Below are 21,625 nucleotides of genomic sequence, written 5' to 3'. Positions count from 1 at the left end.
ACATATTTACATAAATGGTTTATGTAAAAAAAGGATTTATATTTCCTTTTTTATACCATTATAAACATGTATGTATTTGTGTGCATAATTCATTGTAATATAATCTAAGATAATGGTATTGCCAGCATATTAACATTAGAAATGAATACTTGACGCCCCCTAAGCATATTATATTCATGGAAATAAGAGAATGTCCATTAGTAGATAATAAAAAGAAATCTTAAATAACCAAGTAGTCGATTGTTTTTTGTAATTGTATCCCTTATTATTTGCTAAGCTACTATATAATTCGTTGTCCGTCCGTCCGATATGCTATGGGTGAATTGTGATTTTCTTGGTAGCTATTAATGATAGAAGACAGCTGAATATTAAGTTAAGATTCACTAATTAGCATGGTCCGTCGGTCTGTCAGCCATTCTTCAAAAGACGTCAGTCGCATATGCTTTATAAATCAGTTTGTCCGTTGTCCATCCTAAATATTTATGCTTCATTACTAATATTGCCATCCTTGATTAATTCTAGCTTCAGGGAGGGGAGGAAGGATATTTTTCTAGGGAAGATTTCTCTTGGGAGGGTGGTAGTACACTCTCAAAAATAGTTATAAACCTTTCCTGGACCTATGAGAAGCTATACAGACATTAGGTTACTACTATACAATAATATGGCTACATAGACATATATAAAATTTTAGAAAGATTCTCACCAGTCTTAGTCAGTTTATAATAAACAAAATAAACTTTTATACTTTACTTTGATAACAACACACTGTACTCACAAGGTCATATTTATTAGTATGGCGTTAATAAGTAATATGTCAGTCATAACCAGTCATTTCTATTGCCATATAGTCGTCATAAAAAAAAACATTTAAATTATTAGTGGTCAAAATTTTCAGATAAATAAAATTTAAACCCTTTCTCTCTAATTAATTTTGTCTTGTTTTAATATAAAAATTGATCAGAATACTTATATTACATCAAGTATTATTATTAGTTGGGGAAAAAATCCTAAAAAGGGTTTATTAAAGTATATGAATCCTTGCTCTTAATATAATATTGATATTCCTATATTTGTATGTATATCCACTAAACACATAACAACATCAGTATAATTTCATTACTTCACATGAAAAGCAGCTTAGTACACATACACAGTATGACCCAAAATTAGGACGGTTTTTACAGGTATAGAGCGTATTTACCTTTATGCATAAAAACAAGAGAATAAACGGTTATAGCTTGCAAAGATGACCAAAACGACAGAAATATATTTACAGTATAGACACATAGAGGGAAATTAAGCTTTTTAGAACAAGCCTTGCATGTAAAGTTAGTCTTATTAGTTTTCAGATTAAGGAAAGAAAACGAAGTAGCGGGTTTCGTCGTATTTTCACTGCTGGGCCAATTTCCTAACCCTACGAGGCAATCATTAACATTTACCTAACCTACAATAACCTATCAAAAGCTACTGTGAAAATATGACGAAACCCACTACTTCGTTTTTCTCCCATGATCCTAGTTTTACTCTCAAAAATAGAATAAAAATCTGCAATTTTTAAGGTCAAATTGGTAAAATGAGAATGACAATATCATCAATTTTAAAAAAAAATGATGATGGGGATGTTCACAAAAAATCAAGGTTCTAGCTTTATTAGCTCCCATCAAATCTCAATGCCCCCATAGCGTTACGGACGGACATAAAAAGTTAATATAGAGAAGCTTTGCACTGAAAAGGTGGTACGCTATCCCAATCTTGTCGGCGGTTTTGAAATATATCAATTTTACTGGTAAAAATCTTTTTTTATGAACCACACTGTATATAATATATTCAGAGGGAAATAAACTTAAGATGTATCTGTGCGTGTTGCTCAACAGGGATCTTAAGGGATAAGACAATGGATGTACAGTACAACCACAATGATTATACACAAATTAACCCTATTGTAAATTAAAATTAGTAATTAAATCGTTGGAACACTCAAATTGATTAACCAAACAATCAAAATTGACTAACGTCCCCAAAGTTGTTAAGCCAACGAGTTAGAAAACACTATAAAACTTTGTGGACTAGTGTAATAAACAATGTCCCCTACCTGGTTGCGTGGTAGTAGTGGTGGTGGTTAGTTTAATTTATGCTACAAATTAATAGATTATTCACGTAATAATTAGAAAGTCAACAAGCAGAAAAGATTTAGGTTAGTTAATTTATCATTATATAAAAGTAACACGATGTTTGTCTGTGTGTACCGAATGATCTCGCTAATCACTGAACCGATACGTTCCTTCTACACTGCAGCTTGTCATAGGTCCTGGGAAGGTTTATAATTATTTTGGGGGAGGATACTACCAACCTTACCAAAAAAACGCCCCTAAAAAATAATGACCCCTCTAAGACTTCTTTTTTACTATTAAAAAAAATATAATCTCATCACCCCTCTTATTAATATATTCTTACATACTTCAAAACATAGATTTAACATTTAACAATTATATTTCCTTTAGGTGTTAATGTTTTGTGTGTAAAGACTAATTGTTTTGTACTTAGTGGGAAAGCTTTAAATTTATAATATGGTTTTAGGCTATTTTTATGCGAATAATAAAAAAATATGAGATGCTTTTTGTATTTTAAAAGATTTACTTTTATCTAAAGACTCAGGAGAATAAAAAGAATATGTAAATGTACACAGTTATCTCGAACAAAATGTAGTTTTTTTTTTAATCTTAAAAAAAGTAATTAGTTAGGTAGGCTTTTATCATTTCGTTCTACTATTTATTTTTATCAAAAATGTATATAATTCTATGTGAAAACTTATTTTAATAGGATTTACCGCCTTTTTTCGTAATAAATTTAAACATATTTTATATCCTAAGAGCAAGGACGTCAAAGCTTTTTTTGAGGGGAGATAGGGGTAAAATAAAGGGTTTTCAAAGTTTAAAGTGGGTATTTTAAAATTTTGTGGTGGCAAAATGGGTGGTTTGAGGGGGTAAACAACCCTTTAACCCTCTCTTCCATGAACGTCTATAGAGTTATTCTGCCAACATGTAATTTATGCACAGTTAGGAATATCCAGACAAAGGTCGTGCAATCAAAATGTTGGACGTTTCACCATATAACCATGTGCAGCTTATATATTTACAACATGCCATGTTATTTATGTCGACTTAAAGACATTAAATAGTCTTACATATTTGACAATAGATAGATCTACCTATATATTGCTCAGATAATATGTTTCTGAATAAAACTTGTCTCTATTCTCTTGATAGTAACGTGTCGTCCTATTCAACATTTACCTTCACAAAATTAAATTAAGATAAACGGATCATGGAAAGAAAACAAAGTCATTCCTAAATTAGGACAGAAGTCACCTTCCTAGGAAGGACATAAGTAGCCTTCCTCAAGTGAGAATTTGTTAGATGAAGGGCATAACATGCCTCCCTGAACAAAGATTTTGCAAGATTGAGGACATAAGTAGCCTTCCTTCACCTCACAAAACCTAGCTTTTTGATCCTTCACATAGCAAAATCTTGCATAAAATTGGTTTTTGGTCCATCACATAGCAAAATATTGGAAAACTTAGCTTTTCTGTCCTTCACATAGCTAATTCTTGCAAAACATAGCAAATTCTTGCAAAACATAGCAAATTCTTACAAAACATAGCAAATTCTTGCAAAACATAGCAAATTCTTACAAAACATAGCAAATTCTTGCAAAACACAGCAAATTCTTACAAAACATAGCAAATTCTTGCAAAACATAGCAAATTCTTACAAAACATAGCAAATTCTTGCAAAACATAGCAATTTCTTACAAAACATAGCAAATTCTTGCAAAACATAGCAAATTCTTATAAAACATAGCAAATTCTTGCAAAACATAGCAAAATCTTACAAAACATAGCAAATTCTTGCAAAACATAGCAAATTCTTGCAAAACATTGCAAATTCTTACAAAAGCTTTTCTGTCCTTCACATAGCTAATTCTTGGAAAACTTAGCTTTTCTGTCCTTCACATAGCTAATTCTTGCAAAACATAGCAAATTCTTGCAAAACATTGCAAATTCTTACAAAACATAGCAAATTCTTGCAAAACATTGCAAATTCTTACAAAACATAGCAAATTCTTGCAAAACATTGCAAATTCTTACAAAACATAGCAAATTCTTGCAAAACATAGCAAATTCTTATAAAACATAGCAAATTCTTGCAAAACATAGCAAAATCTTACAAAACATAGCAAATTCTTGCAAAACATAGCAAATTCTTGCAAAACATTGCAAATTCTTACAAAAGCTTTTCTGTCCTTCACATAGCTAATTCTTGGAAAACTTAGCTTTTCTGTCCTTCACATAGCTAATTCTTGCAAAACATAGCAAATTCTTGCAAAACATTGCAAATTCTTACAAAACATAGCAAATTCTTGCAAAACATTGCAAATTCTTACAAAACATAGCAAATTCTTGCAAAACATTGCAAATTCTTACAAAACATAGCAAATTCTTACAAAAAATAGCAAATTCTTGCAAAACATAGCAAATTCTTACAAAACATAGCAAATTCTTGCAAAACATAGCAAATTCTTACAAAACATAGCAAATTCTTGCAAAACATAGCAAATTCTTACAAAACATAGCAAATTCTTGCAAAACATAGCAATTTCTTACAAAACATAGCAAATTCTTGCAAAAAATAACAAATTCTTACAAAACATAGCAAATTCTTGGAAAACTTAGCTTTTCTGTCCTTCACATAGCTAATTCTTGCAAAACATAGCAAATTCTTGCAAAACATTGCAAATTCTTACAAAACATAGCAAATTCTTGCAAAACATTGCAAGAATTTGCTATGTTTTGTAAGAATTTGTTATTTTTTGCAAGAATTTGCTATGTTTTGTAAGAAATTGCTATGTTTTGCAAGAATTTGCTATGTTTTGTAAGAATTTGCTATGTTTTGCAAGAATTTGCTATGTTTTGTAAGAATTTGCTATGTTTTGCAAGAATTTGCTATGTTTTGTAAGAATTTGCTATGTTTTGCAAGAATTTGCTATGTTTTGTAAGAATTTGCTATGTTTTGCAAGAATTTGCTATGTTTTGTAAGAATTTGCTATGTTTTGCAAGAATTTGCTATGTTTTGTAAGAATTTGCAATGTTTTGCAAGAATTTGCTATGTTTTGTAAGAATTTGCAATGTTTTGCAAGAATTTGCTATGTTTTGTAAGAATTTGCTATGTTTTGCAAGAATTTGCTATATTTTGCAAGAATTAGCTATGTGAAGGACAGAAAAGCTAAGTTTTCCAAGAATTTGCTATGTTTTGTAAGAATTTGTTATTTTTTGCAAGAATTTGCTATGTTTTGTAAGAAATTGCTATGTTTTGCAAGAATTTGCTATGTTTTGTAAGAATTTGCTATGTTTTGCAAGAATTTGCTATGTTTTGTAAGAATTTGCTATGTTTTGCAAGAATTTGCTATGTTTTGTAAGAATTTGCTATGTTTTGCAAGAATTTGCTATGTTTTGTAAGAATTTGCTATGTTTTGCAAGAATTAGCTATATGAAGGACAGAAAAGCTAAGTGTTTTGCAAGAATTAGCTATGTTTTGTAAGAATTTGCTATGTTTTGCAAGAATTTGCTATGTTTTGTAAGAATTTGCTATGTTTTGCAAGAATTTGCTATGTTTTGTAAGAATTTGCTATGTTTTGCAAGAATTTGCTATGTTTTGTAAGAATTTGCAATGTTTTGCAAGAATTTGCTATGTTTTGTAAGAATATGCAATTTTTTGCAAGAATTTGCTATGTTTTGTAAGAATTTGCTATGTTTTGCAAGAATTTGCTATGTTTTGTAAGAATTTGCTCTGTTTTGCAAGAATTTGCTATGTTTTGCAAGAATTTGCTATGTTTTGTAAGAATTTGCTATGTTTTGTAAGAATTTGCTATGTTTTGTAAGAATTTGCTATGTTTTGCAAGAATTTGCTATGTTTTGTAAGAATTTGCTATGTTTTGCAAGAATTTGCTATGTTTTGTAAGAATTTGCTATGTTTTGTAAGAATTTGCTACGTTTTGCAAGAATTAGCTATGTGAAGGACAGAAAAGCTAAGTTTTCCAAGAATTTGCTATGTTTTGTAAGAATTTGCTATGTTTTGCAAGAATTTGCTATGTTTTGCAAGAATTTGCTATGTTTTGCAAGAATTTGCTATGTTTTGTAAGAATTTGCTATGTTTTGCAATAATTTGCTATGTTTTGTAAGAATTTGCTATGTTTTGCAAGAATTTGCTATGTTTTGTAAGAATTTGCTATGTTTTGCAAGAATTTGCTATGTTTTGTAAGAATTTGCTATGTTTTGCAAGAATTAGCTATGTGAAGGACAGAAAAGCTAAGTTTTCCATGAATTTGCTATGTTTTGTAAGAATTTGCTATGTTTTGCAAGAATTTGCTATGTTTTGTAAGAATTTGCTATGTTTTGCAAGAATTTGCTATGTTTTGTAAGAATTTGCTATGTTTTGCAAGAATTAGCTATGTGAAGGACAGAAAAGCTAAGTTTTCCATGAATTTGCTATGTTTTGTAAGAATTTGCTATGTTTTGCAAGAATTTGCTATGTTTTGTAAGAATTTGCTATGTTTTGCAAGAATTTGCTATGTTTTGTAAGAATTTGCTATGTTTTGCAAGAATTTGCTATGTTTTGTAAGAATTTGCTATGTTTTGCAAGAATTTGCTATGTTTTGTAAGAATTTGCAATGTTTTGCAAGAATTTGCTATGTTTTGTAAGAATTTGCAATGTTTTGCAAGAATTTGCTATGTTTTGTAAGAATTTGCTATGTTTTGCAAGAATTTGCTATGTTTTGCAAGAATTAGCTATGTGAAGGACAGAAAAGCTAAGTTTTCCAAGAATTTGCTATGTTTTGTAAGAATTTGCTATGTTTTGCAAGAATTTGCTATGTTTTGTAAGAATTTGCTATGTTTTGCAAGAATTTGCTATTTTTTGTAAGAATTTGCTATGTTTTGCAAGAATTTGCTATGTGAAGGACAGAAAAGCTAAGTTTTCCAATAATTTGCTATGTTTTGCAAGAATTTGCTCTGTTTTGTAGGAATTTGCAATTTTTTGCAAGAATTTGCTATGTTTTGTAAGAATTTGCTATGTTTTGCAAGAATTTGCTATGTTTTGTAAGAATTTGCTATGTTTTGCAAGAATTTGCTATGTTTTGTAAGAATTTGCTATGTTTTGCAAGAATTTGCTATGTTTTGCAAGAATTTGCTATGTTTTGTAAGAATTTGCTATGTTTTGTAAGAATTTGCTATGTTTTGCAAGAATTAGCTATGTGAAGGACATAAAAGCTAAGTTTTCCAAGAATTTGCTATGTTTTGCAAGAATTTGCTATGTTTTGCAAGATGAAGGACATTAGCAGCCTTCCTAATGTAAGAATTTGTCAGACAAAGGACATAAGTCACCTCCCTTAAGTTAGATTATGTTAGATGAAGGACATAAGTAGCCTTCCTTAGATCAATTTCCAGTGACTTCTGTCCTAATTAGGAATGACTTTGTTTTCTTTCCATGATCCAGATAAACTTCTCAACAGGAAAAAAAACAGGAAAAAAGAAAATGTCTCATCTTGGACAAACTTTGGTTAATAGTTTATCAAAACAAGAATGATATTTCCAAAAAGTGGGATTGAACAATTAAACAAAATCTAATAAAAGAAAGCTAACTGAATTGTTTTGAAACAAAGAAATGTTCTTGCTTTAAATGCAGCTTTCATTATATAAATTGCTAAATAATATATCAGTAATCAAAAAATGAATTTGTACCTGATTATATATAAATCATACAGAGATTTTTAAAACCTACAATTTTAAAAACAATGAGAAGGTTGAAAGTGCCTTTTAAAACTATTGTGAATAGTCATCATTTCAACAGTCAAATGCCATACAATGTCGTCATGACGATAAAATCTTAGCCATAAACATTTTTACTAATGTCAATATATTCCATAAATTGAATATCGACAAATGCTACCAGTGCATTGGATAGCATTGGATTCTAAGGGGTAGGTCGTGGCTATAACCATCTCAAGACCTATATTTCAATATATTATAGCCTAAAACCATCCTGATACCTGTGTAAAGCTTTGTATAAAAACGTTGAACCCAAAAGAGATTGCCCGCCATATCACTAAAAGAAGCTGGAATTGTGAGAGAAAAAAAATCCATCTCCTTTCATTTGCAATGAATGGGATTTCAGCATATACAGGGATTGGCCGGATATTTAAACCTATCCGGCCGGATATACAGCAATATAATCTTTTATATTATACAACATAAAACCCTGTTAACAAACAGTCACAAGCATTATTTCTTAAATCCTTGGTACTATAGCAATAAGTAAATAACACTTCATTAATATAACCGAAAACTTTTTTTTGCTACTTCAATATCCTGTTATACGGTATCCGGCCAAATATGCATCCGGCCCAACCCTAATCCATATTCCATATCATCATATTCAGATTAAAACATATTCTCTCTTTCTAATCATAATTCTACCTTTCATCTTCTTTAATAAAACATCTCTTCCATGTTGTAATTAATTTATTTTCGTCCTTTGTTTCAAGTTAAAAGAATTGTACAATGTATATTGTATATAGATATAGTTAATACATATTTTTACTTATTTTTTTTCTTCTACTAAATAAGATAAATTCGCGAAGATTTAAAAGGTCATTCCATATTCGATGATTAAAGAGTTTGATAAAAAGATATTGAACATGCTTTCAAAAATATCTTTAACCGTAGCAACAGAAACTATTCAACCCTTTTTTAAACTAGCGGCTTCGCCCCCATTATCTAGGGTAAAATGAGAAGGGAGGCCAAAATCATCAAAAGGGTATTATATAGAGCCGTCCCAGGACCTATGTGAAGCATCCCTGAAAAGAATAACACAATCAGCTTAGCAGTTACTGAAATTTTAAGCTTCAGACAAAAAAAAATACTCGATATTTGGAAAACCACTGATTTGTGATTAGAATAAAGAATAGCATTCGTGTCATAGTATAAGTATTTGAGAATTAAAGACTGGCCGAAAGGTAGCATTGAATACAGCTTTGCTCCTTCAAAACATAGCTGTGAAAAGAGTGCACTTGCTGTCTTGGGATGAGGTGTACATATGTAAGTAAGATTATGCAAATGTTATTACAAAGGCTTTTACTCTGGAGTTTTTAGTAGCTGCTCAATAAGTTTTTTTTGTGTCTGTCATTCTATATGTTGGGATTCAACAAGTTTAATTTTTGAAATCATGTCCATTTTTTTTAGAACTCTCTGCTTTCTTATTTCTCTAACTTTAGAATGCTTGTCTGTATATTTTGTTAATTTATTTTTAGAAAGCTTAGCAGCTATTTAACATAATCGATCAGTTACAGACAAGAATTAGTTAATATGTCTTTTCCAATTCTCTTGTTTGCAGGTTTTGTTTTGTCTGTAGAAAAATGATGATTTGTGCCTAATTGTTATATTAAATGTTATGCTGAAGTCAAGGTAACATTAAATATGATACTTATGCAAGCTACGTAAATTAATTTCAAGTATGGTTTCGATACCGATTAATATCCGCTGGATTAGAACCGGCTCTCAGCCATACTGAAAAATCATTTATTTTATCGTATTACAGGCAATACTTTATTTCATTATCCTCAGAAAGTTGTCTATAATACGATGCGATTAATAACTATTCAAATTTCTAAATTGTTACAATTCATGGATTGCATATAAAAGCGCTTGGCTCTTTAAAAAAGAAGATCTTTTTTAAATCGCAAAAAAATGCCATAGAGAATAGTCAAACGGTTATTGCTAATCAATATTACTAACAAATTGTTTTTTTTTAACTCAAAACCAACGGAAAAGGAAAATTTTAAGTTGCTTTGTTGATTTAAAAAGGTGAGTGCCTACAATCTTGTATAGATTTAAAATTCAGAACACTAAGTAGACTTTCTATTGACAATTTCCTGCAGGGATTAGTGACCGCAAACCAGCTGCAAATTTGGTACTGTTAAAATATTATTACTTGGTGTTCAGTTTTTAGATATACATAAAACAGGACATGGCATCTCATTCAAATCAGCGGCGTATATAGGTTCATCTCAAGAGGTTTGCGAATCTTAGCCGAAAATTTAGACAACCAATCGAGAGGGGCGTAACAAAGAATCCAAGAGGGATGTAATAAGATATTCATCGGGTTGTCAATCTTAGGGTGTATCCATTCCACTCAATTTTGCCAGGGGTGGGAGGATACACAACTTTTTGGCACTTTACGGAATCAAAAATATTAAAAAGGTTGATTTAATAACGGCTACAGAGCCTTGGTTTTCTATGTTTGATCTCTCACATTTCATCCTGAGACATCATGGATAGGCCTGTTCAGTATTCCAAATTTTCATTAGTTCATAGAATGTTTTTACAGCATGTATGTAAACTAAGGCTATTTCTTTCCCTCATTTTAAATTTGGATCTACTGCAGTTCACGGTAAAATATTGCTGGTAACGAATATTGCCAAAAACCTATGAATTTTAAAGGCTGCTAGCTGCCAAACGGCTGAACGTACAGATCATGCCCGCACACTGTTTTAAGCAGCATAAGAAGGCCTACAAATAATCTGGAATAGCCATAAATCAATAATGTATAATTATCTCGCAGTGCAGAGAAATGCGCGAAAAAGACATATTTTACGCGTTTTTTCTTCAGTGACGCTTTCCCTGTGCATCATTGGATCTTGGCTATTCCAGATTATTTGTAGGCCTTTTTATACCGCTTAAAATGGTGTGCGAGTATGATCTGAGGGTTAAGCCGTTTGGCAGCTAGCAGCCCTTAAAATTCATAGATTTTTGGCAATATGCGTTACCAGCAATATTTTACCGTGAACTGCAGTAGATCCTCAAATTTAAACATTTTCTTTGTATATTATTTACATCAATTAAATTTTGCTAAATCTGTTAGAAATAATTTCTTTGCAGCCAAAAAGAAAAAAAAAATTTATGACCTTTTAAGATTGTGAACATACCTGTCTGACTAAGTACATAAAGTAGTGAGGATTTTTTGTTTGTCCGTTTAAGTATCGAAAATTAATGAACCGAATAAGTTCTTGATTCTAAGAAAGTTCTACTTTATTTACGAGATGGTTTAAGGCCATTTTTCTGCCATCTTTAAACCCTTTCTTATATTTGGCCCCTAGCTGCTTGGGGCGCAACTTATAATATTAAGTAATATTTTCTTTGTGTATCCGTTCAGACCCAGCTAATAACTGTACCAATTGACTTTTTAATTCTAAGAAAGCTTTATGTTGGTCTCGTGTAGGTTTTTATTTATTCTTTAAAAAATACTAGTGGCTTCTAGGGGCTTTGCCCCAAGAGCTAATTAAAAAAAAAATTTAAAATTTAAAAATTTCAGTACTACTGGTGCTGCCAGAAGTTTTATGTGAACTAACTTCCACCCCCCAAGAAAATAGCTTAAAACCACCACAGGTCCAATAGGTATATACCCTGAAGAGTAGAATCCGGTCGGTTTAGTGGTTACTGAGATCTTAAGCTGCTTTGTATTATAGATAGTTGCACTAGGGGCTGAGGACAAAGCTGCTTGTTTTATTACAAAGAACTAATCGGAAAGAGTATTCCTGCAATTATTTTACTAAAACAAAAAAATTAGGATTGCGATTATGATTGTATAATGAGGATTTTGTACAACTTAAAAGATCCTAAAAGTTTTAATTATGAATTGTTAAACGCAATGAAAGTTAAAATAATTGAACAGGTCTAATGAAGGAATATATAAAGAAAATATTACTTTCCATCTTCAAACAGATGGATTCCATTTTGCTTTACTGAGTTTTGATGCATTGTTTCTATATTTTGTTACTTTATATAAATTTTATATATATCCAACAAGGTGTCATAAAGAAAGGGGGAGATCCGTCACTGTCATAGAGAAGATAATACAAGAGATTTACTAAAGCATTGAAAGAAAACGAAGTAGCGGGTTTCGTCGTATGTTCACAGTAGCTTTTCTCCTATTTCTAGCACCTGCATGGAACCCTAACCCTGTGGGGCAATCATTAACATTTACCTATGCTTACCTATCAAAGAGCACCCAGTATATACTTTACATTTTCCGTTTGTCTGTCTGTAATGCTACAAAAAACAGATATATTTCTGTATATGCAAGTTTTCAATTTATCCAGTGTTATTTCTCTCATTTTTATGACATCCCTATAATTCACTCTGTCCGTTTGTCCAACTATGACTTTTTACTTCTATTTACGGATGTTGTCATCCTTGTTAATATGGGAATGTACAGCACTTATAATTAACAAGGATAACAACATTTGTAAAAACTAAGCAAAACTGCTAAATACATAATACTGTTTCAGGAAACACATCATGCAAAGTTTGAAATCGATAGGAAAATTTTAAAATGTCTAAATTAACGAAAAGAGCAAAACCTTCCGGATGGGCAGACCGACCCAATTAATAAAAAAGCTTATGTTTTAAAAAGGAATGGGTGTTCTTCCTCTTATCCTTTTTCCACTGAGGTCTCTTGAGAGACAAAGACTGTAATTTTACTAAAATAAAGTTGTGTTTGTTACATAAATAAATATATACTCTACACATGCATACAATGTAAAACAGATATGGAGTTCAGTATCATTTACAAGTTTTGAAATAATTAATAATTAGCTTTGTTTTAAGACAAAATTTCTTAGTTTTTTAAAGCATAACATTAAAGACCTCTAACACGGCGTTCTGCAAATAAATACTATATCCTTCCAATAAGCCGAAACAATTTTAATAAATTATTACATCATAATCGTTATAAAACTAATTTTCATAAACTAGTGAATTTCTATTTTCGGCGTTGCTACAAAAGACCAACGCCTTCAAAAGACCAACTCTACAAAAGACCAACGCCTACAAAAGACCAACTCTACAAAAGACCAACGCCTACAAAAGACCAACACCTATATATTGTTATATAAACATTAAATTTATTAATAATGTATTACATAATCAATACATGGCCGCAGCGCTCGGCCCCCTGGCCTGCCTAGCCGCAGGCGCTCGGCCCCCTTGCCTATAACCTAACCTAAACTTACCTAAATATTATAAAAAATATTAAAAATTTGAAAAAAATCTACCAACCACTTTTTGTAAAATCCACGACATTCTAAACTATAAATAAATTAATGTACATTAAACATTCATACATAGTATAGGTTAGGTTAGGTTAGGTTATAGGCAAGGGGGCCGAGCGCCCGCGGCTAGGCAGGCTAGGGGGCCGAGCTCTGCGGCTATGAACTTCTAGCATTACGATTTTTTGAATGTTGGTCTTTTGTAGGCGTTGGTCTTTTGTAGAACCGTCTAGTTGGTCTTTTGTAGGCGTTGGTCTTTTGTAGAGTTGGTATTTTGTAGCAACGCCCTATTTTCCTTTCAAGAAGATTAAAGTTGGTTATATTTCAGAATCCAGAAATCCGGGAAGGCTATGGTGAAGCCTCTTGAGTGAAAATATGTAACCTATATAAATCTTAAACTAGCCTTATACATCTGGAATAGTAAAATTGTATTTCACTCTGTTAAATATTGATTTCGGGGGGAGTGGGAGGGGACACACCCCATATTTATATCAAAACTTAGATTCTAATATTGTAATATGTATTAAATGTGTCAAACTTGAGAGAAATCAATATTCTCAATAGTTTGGTAAACTTAGGGTGGGTGGTTCAGCATTTTTTTTTTTTTCTGTTAAAACCAGCAAATTTCATTATTTGTACGTCTGTAAAAGTATGTTAGCAAAGTTGGATTTACTTAGCTGCTATAGAAGATAAGGGTGGAATTGACCCTAGCATCTGAATAAATTTTGAGTTTCCATGGGTGCCTTTTTTAAAGATTAAAGGTGTCCAACTACCCAGGAAAATAGCTTACACCATTGGTGTATTAACCAATCGGTCCAGTGGTTAGTAGTTGATCTTAACCTTCATCCGTACAAACAAATATAGTTCGACTTTATATGCTACTGATTTGTATAGATGACTGTAACCATAAGGCATATTGCTAGGCTTGCAATAAATACATTATCCTTGATAATAATTGACTAAGGAATGATACTGTTGATTTAGCCATTTTTAAGATCTTAATTACGCATTTAATAGTTGCTAACATTATTATGTTTTGTTTAAAAATATACTTTTTTAATGGCAATATAATATTTTAAACTATCATTCTTAAAATTTTTATCAATTTTATTTCTAAACGTGTCGAATCAGACTTTTCCATTTAATATAAAAATACAGACTTTGTTTGTATTTACCCTAGATTCAATCTAATTCTGGTCTACAGGTTATTGTTTGAAAAAAATATATATTTCTGTGTGGGGAGAGAAAACAAATTTAATTTTAAATTTATTTGTATCAGAGCTTGGCAGTTGTAGCTGGTTTCAGCAACCTTTTTTAAATTCCAGAGACGAACTTTAAAGTTTTGGAAAACTCATAATCAAAGCCTTACCATTTTTGTACAATCTGCAGTCGTAGTCATTAGTAAAATCAACCGTAGCCGACATTTTTTTTTGCCTACAATAAGTATAACATCCATAGTAATAATATAGCCTTATTCGAGCCTTCCTCGCAATGGAACAGGTGCCGAGCCCTTATTGGTATCCAAATCCACAGGTTTTATACACGCCACCACTCCACATTTTGATTAAACAAAGTTCAGATGGGTTTTTGGTTGGATTAAAAGATTTTTTCAATCTAATTTTATTAGGATAGTGTTAAACTTTGGAGTGGTGCGTTTAATTTTTGTTTATTTCTAGAATAACAGTAAGAATTATTATTGCACAACAATAAAAGTTACTTCTGCAATTATTTTTTAAAAAAATATTCAATTATTTAAAACTCACATGTTAAATAAAATTGACATTGTCAGTGACGCCCAAGGAAGGTTGGTAAAAGTATGTGTGTACCACCCCCCCCCCCCCCCCACTCAAAAAAGTAGGGGTGCCGTAAATCCCATTATCTTTAAATTATATTCGATTATCCAACCCCCCCCCCCCTCTCTAACATTAAAAACTCCTAATTTTACCCCCCTCCCACAAAATAAAATAAAATTTACAGTTATACAGTCGTTTGAATTGCCCCTCGAAAATTATAATCTATCATTAAGATTTGATAAAGGAAAGAAAATTATTACTTTGCAATACAGATTGTGCCTGAATTAATTTTTTTTCCTATTTGCTTTCAAGAATAAGCGCAGCAACAATGACCTAATAATAATAAAGTTTATGTATACACATTTTGTTTCCTTTGCGCAAAGAATCTTTTAATAATCTGTAGAGTCGAGAGACAAACATTAGTCATAGAGTTTCTGTACAACTAAAATGCGCCTACTATGGATAACAAGTGTAAAAAGATTTATCTTGTACGTTTTTGCATTGAATACTATTTCTATCTTTAAAAAAGTGTACAAGTGAAAAAATGTTGGAATTTATTCTACAAGATTTAAGACATTTATCTTTGAACTCAATGATCTGTAGCAAAGTAAGAAATGTGGATAAAATAAAAATAACAAAATTTAGTTTTACTTCATGTACTGTTTCATGGATTTTATAAACAAAAAAATGATAATAGTTATTTCTCCATCGTATTATAAACGGCTTTCCGCGGATATAGAATGTACAATTATGAGATTAAAACTAGTTTTTTTAGCCCCGAGGTGACGAAGTCACCGGCTAAAAAAACTAGTTTTAATCTTATGATTGTACATTTCTATATTCGTAGAAAGCTGGATATAATACGATGCTAGACATAGTTTTTTCGTATGGATGAGAACCGGTTCCTATCCACCGGATTCGAATGAACACGAGAAATATTATTATTGATAATTGAGTTGAAAGGCTGCTGACAGTTTTTTTTAAAACGGTTTTCAGATTTAGTAAGAAATATCCTTTTTCCCCTTATTTTCCTAAAATATTAGGAAACCCATTATATACATTCAATAATATAGCTAGTATTTTGACAAGGAGACTTTTTTTTAGCAGTAAATTTTAAGAGCAACAGAAAAATGAATATCTATCTCTTATTCATATACACTGACGTGTAGATAGAAATATCCAAGCGTTTTTTTTGCTGCGCTTCAATGTAAATATTGATCGATGTATGTGCAGTGCACTGATAAAGCCATTAACAACAAACTTGTTTAAAAATTAGAAATTCTTGAAGAATTTTGCAGGCTGCTCCCCAAGCATCTAGGGGACTCTGAATTTAAAGGGGTAGAAAAAATAGCCTAAATTATTACCAAGGATTAAAACTAAAATCTAAATAGCCTTAAACCATCCTGGAACAAACGTGAAGCTTCCCTATTAAGGAGTACTCAATTAATTTAGTCAATCATTAAAATCTTAATCTGCAGACAAAGAAACCCTTCGAACTTTATTTAATAGGATGGTTGATTTTTTATTTTAAGTAGCGCAGCCACTCTATAAATTAAAACACTAATAGTAGGCACAATTGTCCTTGTTTACAACGGAATCATTTTCTATCAGGCTGAAGTTTATGAAAGAAGTCACTATTCTATTTGCGTAATTTTAAATATTAGTAATGAAGCTAATGAACATAGTTTTAAGTTATTAAACTAATTATAACCGTCATTAGTACTGGATAATTAGGAAAAAGCCATTCAGGAAAATATTAGAATAGGTAGACGGATGAACATTAACTTCTCGGGGATTTTAATACGACAAAATCACATTACAAAATGTACTTGAGATAGACTAACTAAAAAATGGGTGACTATATCAAGTGTATATTTAGTAGCTTTTTTGTTAAGCTTTGACAGGTATATCCAACACTTTTGTCTTAACCTCTTTTCGAGGAAGCTTTGTGTTTATCAAGTGCAAAATTAATTCCTTATCATTAATCCTAGAATTAAGCGCAAATGTCGTCTTTTTTGACTTTCCCTTCATAAAGTGACGCAGCATGGATTGTTTATATGCGCCCACGTTTTTCACTTTTGAATGAGATATGAGAGTGTGAAGATTTCGGAGAACAAAATTGGGCCTATCATTGGTCTCATAGTGTGTGAACGACCCTAGTATACCAGGGATTTGAAACCATAAGAGCTTCAGGTAGAATTTGTTAATTTTATAAGGAAGAATGGTGTATAGGACGATTATATGTAGTTTTAAAAAGGCTTTAGCCAGCTAAGCATGAAACTTAATTATGATTAATATATGTTTTAGTAATTTTTATGTGCATTATTGTTGCATTTAACAATGATTTATTAAACCAAATAATTTTCCTTTAAAGCCAAAGTTTCCAAAGATTTTTTTACCGTAGAGAAAAATGATTTTTAAAAAGCAAATAAGATTACGTGGTTATAAATAACTGGAATTATGAACTAATTGATATTGTAATTTCAGGTCTTTGAAATAATTTCATCAATAAATCTATATTCAAACCTGCTGTTGAAACTTGATGGTTCCTGGTATTGGGGGTTTGTATGTTCGCCAACTGATCTCGTGAACTTCCCGCTAATTCGGAAGTCAAGCTCAACCAAAGTGTCATGGTTGAGACAATTTCAAAGGACTTGAAGTTTAGGCATTAGCAAATTTCAATAGCCTGATGTTTGAAGGAGCTGCACAAGCAATTTCAAATGAATGGAGTTTGAAGGAGCTGCACAAGCGAGTTTCAAATAACCTGATGGTTGAAGGCGCTGCACAAGCAATTTCAAATGGTTCTGAAGAATAGGCATTAGCATTCTTCAAAGAATCTGAAGAATAGGCGTTAGCATTCTTCAATAAATCAATAGCATATAGTGTATTGATGCAAAAAAACATTGACAATTTTTCTGTGAAATAATTACCTAGTGAATCAATATGGTGCTCACTAAAAAGCAGAAAATTGAGCGAGCTATCGCTATTGGCAATGAAAGGCTAGAGGTGTTTGACGAACAGATAAAAGTGTTTTATGAAAATCTAAAAGCCTGCCAAAGTTTTAGTTCATGTGAAAATGTGAATTTAAAATCAATTCGTGACATTTTTAGTGAGGTCAAGGACCAATCTGACCTAATAAAAAGTCTAAAATCTGCCGTGGAGACTAGTGAGATGCGCAAGTTCAAGCGTGATTTGGATGAAGCTAGTGAACAGAAAACTGTTGCAGATAAAGTTTATGCGTCGTTGGAGCAGTGTACGAAAATTCTGCACTGGCTTGACAATGATTCAGACGACGTGAGGTCGAGCACTGTCGCCAGGAACCTCGACGTCGTTGAGAAGGTGAGGATGGACATGGGAGTGCTTAAAATTTCCATGGAGTTGCGCCAAGAAGTACGTGATATGTACCGAAGGCTTAGAGAGATGGAACGTCGTTCATCTAACTCGGATAAGCTTGGTGTCTGTGGCACCAATAATTACGACAGTTATCATAGTCGTATGTTGCATGAGGCTAGTGCTAGTGTGAATACAGTCTACAAATCAAGTTCTGCGCCTAGCACATGTACCTTTCTGCTGCAAATAGTTCCAGTTGTAGCACCTGGCGGCGGCGCCTGCCATGCCGCTGTCAGGTTTGATTCTGGTGCAAATCTATCACTTGTGTCTGAGAAGTTGTCCAGCAAGTTGAAGCTGAAATCTACCGGCAGATATACAAACATTTCTGTTGCTGACGGTAGTGAATCATCCTGCCGCAATGTGGTGTTCTATCTGAAGGACAGGGATGGTAACTTGAGAGAATTTGAGGCAGCTGTTATGCCTAACCTCGGAGGTGGCAACGAGATGCGCTCGGTCCATCCGGAAACCGCCGCCGAAATATTTAAGATGCCGCCAGAAAGATTTACATATATTAGTGGAGGCTTAGATATCATCATTGGAAATACACATCCTGACGTGTTTCCATCAACCTACCAGAAAGTGGGCCAGTCTATGTTGTGGCGAACCATTTTTGGTAGTGGTTTTATCTGTACAAGTGCTGACTATGGAGCTGGTCAGCAGAAATCTGCGTATAAAGCTGCCGTAGCTGTTGATAATGAGCCGGTTGGTACTGCCGTAGCTGTTGATAATGAGCCGGTTGGTACTGCCGTAGCTGTTGATAATGAGCCGGTTGGTACTGCCGTAGCTGTTGATAATGAGCCGGTTGGTACTGCCGTAGCTGTTGATAATGAGCCGGTTGGTACTGCCGTAGCTGTTGATAATGAACCGGTTGGTTCTGTCGTAGCTGTTGATAATGAGCCGGTTGGTACTGCCGTAGCTGTTGATAATGAACCGGTTGGTACTGCCGTAGCTGTTGATAATGAGCCGGTTGGTACTGCCGTAGCTGTTGATAATGAACCGGTTGGTACTGCCGTAGCTGTTGATAATGAGCCGGTTGGTACTGCCGTAGCTGTTGATAATGAACCGGTTGGGTCTGCCGTAGCTGTTAATGATGAACCTGTTGGTTCTGCTTGTGATGATGTTATTGAGAAACCTGTTATTTCTGCAGTTGACGCTGTTGTTTGTGTTGCAGTCAAATCTGATGTTAAAGATACTGCCGTAGCTGTTGATAACATTGCTACGGCAGGTGAGGCTGTAGCCGTTCACAATGATGATGCTGAAATTGGTTGTGTTGCAGCCGGTTCTGATATAGAGGTTGGTGCTGTTGTGAATCAAGAATCGACCTGGCTGCTGCCAAGCTGGCCGCCCGACACAGGGTAAAGGGCCTGCAATATGGCGGGTGTTGCCGCCAGAAAGTTATTGAAAGTCTACCAACCCACAAATCTAATTTACAACATAAACTATTTATGTGTGAAAATGATCTTCTAAAGAAAAAAATAATACAAGTTATATATTAAGCTTGTGAAGGGAACCTAAAAAGGTTCTGTAAAGAATAAGTATTCATTATTCAACTAATTTTATTGTTCATATTTAAGCACAAAAATTCTACAAAATTGTTTAGACTTTTAAAGCAGATTTTAAAAGATTTTGTTTATTTAAGTATGACTTCGAAAAGCAAAAGTCTGTGTGTATTAACTACCAAATGATTTTGCAGATTTTTTTTTAGATTGAGAAAAATAGATTTTAAGAATTATTTTTCGAGGTATTTTTTTTTCATGGTTCACGTTTGCTTAAAAAATGTTATTTCTCAGATTCTCGTATGAGATAATGCATTAAAGTAAAGAACACAACATGTAAAATTATTATGATAATGTTTAAAATATTTCTTATTATTATTTTAAAAAGATTATCGCAAAAAATCAAGATATTTGTTTTAATTTGTAAGCAAATAAAGTTTTTTCTTTCACTCCGGAGGCAAGGATTCCTAATAATCCACGCGTAAAGATTTTTCTTCATTCCGAGAGCAGAGATTCGTAGTAATATATGTACCTAGCGATTTCGGACAGGGCAATTTTAAACCTTGAGAAGTATTTTATAGCAATTATTTCCTAGGTACATATATTTTCGTTCATGTTTAAATATAAACTCTATTTTATATGAGATAAGCATTTATAATAATGAACACGATGTATGATATTATTAAATTATTGATTATTATTTATATGAATATCACAGAATTAATTTAAGATAAACTATGCATATTTTAAATTAACCTTTCCTTCATTTTTATCGCAGATATTAAAATAAAAGCGGTTATTAAAAATTATGATTAATAATTGATTCTTATTTTATGAAAACTAAGAACATTTTTTTAGTAAAAAGCTACATTTTCATATGCCTATTTTTATGCCTAAAATAAGAATCAAATGAAATGCGATAAAATTTTATTCTATTTCATATGCTCAAATTTAATTTTATTGAGTTTAATTTCTTTTCAAAAGTACAATTCATTATAAAACTTACCTGAAAAGTTTAACAAAAAGGAATAAATGTGTCGAGGTTGCGTGATTCGATATTTATTCTAAGAAAAAAATCAAGTATTTTTTTAGCAGATTTTTTTAAAATTATATATGAATTTCAATCAAGTAAAACATTTTATTCAGATCAAGGAATGATTGAAAATTCATATTTAAAGTCTCATATTTTTTTACAAAGAAAAATTGGTATTTTTTTCATAATTTCAATGAAAATTCTAACGAAGATATTATTATTTGCTATTCTTTAAGTATTAAAAAGTTTTATTGTTGATTAAGATATTACAGTTCTTATTCATTAGGTTTGAAAAACTTTCTGCCCAAGGATTTTGAAAAATTTTTTCTTACTACTCTTTTTGATGCTTAACAAATTTAGTTTTAAGTACCTATAAATCTTAATTTTCTTGTCTAAGATTTATTTCGTTTTATTTTTACCATTATTGTTTACATTTACATTTCAACCTGATTTCGTAGGTACTTATTGATTTATTAATAATGATTTATTACCTATTGATTATGAAATGATTATTATTTAGTATAGTTGTTATATTTACAACATCATGATTAATAGGATTATCTATTTTAGGATTTGTGTATGTGATCTTGTGATTGTCATGTGCATGGAATGTTGTATGGTACAAACCAATCCTCATCCTTCTATCCTAAAATGTGAGGTATTATGAGTCCTAGTGAGGAGTATAATATTGTGTATGCATTTCACGGGGTTTCATTTAGTTAGGAGCAAAATTGTCACGTTTTCGGGATGTGGCC

This window comes from Acartia tonsa, chromosome 4, assembly GCF_053477335.1.
Source record: "Acartia tonsa isolate MP-2025a chromosome 4, ASM5347733v1, whole genome shotgun sequence".
Classification (NCBI taxonomy): Eukaryota; Metazoa; Arthropoda; class Copepoda; order Calanoida; family Acartiidae; genus Acartia; species Acartia tonsa.
Note: the sequence above shows the minus strand (reverse complement) of the source record.